This window comes from Babylonia areolata, chromosome 29 (assembly GCF_041734735.1).
Source record: "Babylonia areolata isolate BAREFJ2019XMU chromosome 29, ASM4173473v1, whole genome shotgun sequence".
NCBI classification, from domain to species: domain Eukaryota; kingdom Metazoa; phylum Mollusca; class Gastropoda; order Neogastropoda; family Buccinidae; genus Babylonia; species Babylonia areolata.
The window spans coordinates 4,693,725-4,695,724 of record NC_134904.1 but is presented as its reverse complement, the minus strand read 5'-3'; the positions used below and the strand labels follow the sequence as shown (position 1 = coordinate 4,695,724).

Sequence of the window (2,000 nt, the reverse complement as noted above, 5' to 3'; positions counted from 1 at the left end):
CTGTGCGTGTGCTGTGCGGTGTGTGTGTGTGTGTGTGTGTGTGTGTGTGTGTGTGTGCCGCCCGGGTGCGGCGTGCGTCAGTTCTTGGCTATGTACGCGCGCGCGCGCGCGCGAGTGTGCCACGGTGTGTCAAGTGTGCAGTGTGTGTCACAGTGTGTGTGCCAGTGCCTGGTGTGTGTCACGGTGTGTGTGTGTGTGTGTGTGTGTGTGTGTGTGTGTGTGTGCCAGTGTGTGTGTGTGTGTGTGTGTGTGTGTGTGTGTGTGTGTGCGCGTGTGTGTGCGTGCGCGGCGCCGCGCGCGCGCGAGTGTGTGTGTGTGTGTGTGTGGCGCGCGCGCGCGACTGAGTGTGTGTGTGTGTGTGTGTGTGTGTGTGACTCGGAGCGCCGGAGCGTGCACGCGCGCGCCCGTAAATGTATACATCATTACATCAGTTTGTAATCAGTGACAGTTTTTGGATCTTTGTGAGAGGGACTAAGGAGTCGGGGGAGTATCAGTCGGGCCGTGGGATTATCGGTACGGGGATCTATCGAGCTGACCCCGCAGCAAACCGCGTAGGCCCCGGATGTGAGGATTCCTTGAAACTGAAACTAACACTTTTACTGAGTTGCCTTGCCAAGTTCAGACAGTTTAACTAGACATTTTGTATGTTTTCTCTTCCAAATTCCAGTATTCACCCACTGCCTCATATACATTAAACTTGAAACCACATGCTAAAATAAGACTCTACTGAATCTAGATTAAAAAAAAAAAATAGTGAGGAGAAAAATCGATTTTAAAACAAAGAACACAAATAAGTGAGGTAAGGTGGAATAGATCAAAGGCATGTATACGTATTGACAGGATCTTTGGTTTAACCCATAACCCTGTAATTATAGGGTCTTTGATTTGTCTTCGGGATCAAAACAAATAAAATGAAACTGAAAGTAGTATGTTTTATTCTTGAATGAAAAATTCCCAAACAGTTCCATCTAATGTTGCATATGACTGCGAAATTGAAACTGGCGGGTAAGTGCTGTCCTGCATGGTCAGACTGAAACATTTCATAAACAAATTTTAATGTTATTCCATTTGATCTACAATTGTTAACGGTATATTTTTAAATTTGCGAATGACAGGGGATCTTAGAATTGGATATCTGGTTTACCATTTACTCATTATCCAGTAAAGAAACAGATGGAAATTTGTGTACAAGTTACACACCCACAGGTAGTGAGAGGTTGTTTGGACAGTCGTTAAGGGATTTTTCTTCTGTTCAGGGTCAGAACGTTGTTTATTCTGGGTATTAATTGAGGGGCTTTGGATTGCTGCTGCATTTTGTGAGGATGTGAGACAAAACCAGCACCACCAAGAAACCCATTTTGCTGTTGTCGATTAATTCCCTCCTGAAAAGTAGGGGTGACGACTCAGGAAGGTTACCATTGTGCCCTTCACCCCTTCCCCAACTTTCATTTTTATTTTGTAAGTACTACGTAATGTCGCAGTTTAGCATCCTAAATTCCTGGAGCTGAATTGGGTTGTCACTCACATTTACTTGTATAGATAAACATGAATGAGTGGGCTATATGTTTATCTATTGAAACACTGACACTACATGCAATGCATGATAAGTGTAATCCTAGACCAGTCTCTTTCCTTCCAACAGCACATTTCGAATATCTGTAAAGTTGTCTATTTCGAACTGCATAGAATCAGCTCTATCCGCCACTATCTCTCAACCTATGCAACCAAGACACTCGTATGCTCTCTGGTTCTCTCAAGATTGGATTACTGCAACTCTCTTTTGGCCAACCTTCCCAGATATCTGTTAGACTCCAACAAATTCAGAAAACGCTGCCAGACTCATTTGCAGAGCTTCTAAATTTGACCATGTTTCTCCTCTCCTTCAGTCTCTCCACTGGTTGCCTGTTTCTGATCGAATAGACTATAAGCTATCCACTCTGACCTTTTCTGCAGTCAACAGATCTGGTCCCAGGTATCTTTCTGAAACCCTCCATATCTAT

General features: G+C 44.3%; 1 protein-coding gene across 1 annotated transcript in view; it reads left to right on the top strand.

Annotated features, from left to right (window-relative positions):
- The first annotated feature begins 973 nt into the window (after window positions 1-973).
- Window positions 974-2,000, top strand: part of LOC143302332 (uncharacterized) — a 74,399-nt gene continuing 73,372 nt past the window's right edge. Inside the window, exon 1 of the mRNA XM_076616948.1 lies at window positions 974-1,005. The gene's annotated coding sequence lies outside the window, so the exon portion shown is untranslated. The remainder of the gene's footprint in view (window positions 1,006-2,000) is intronic.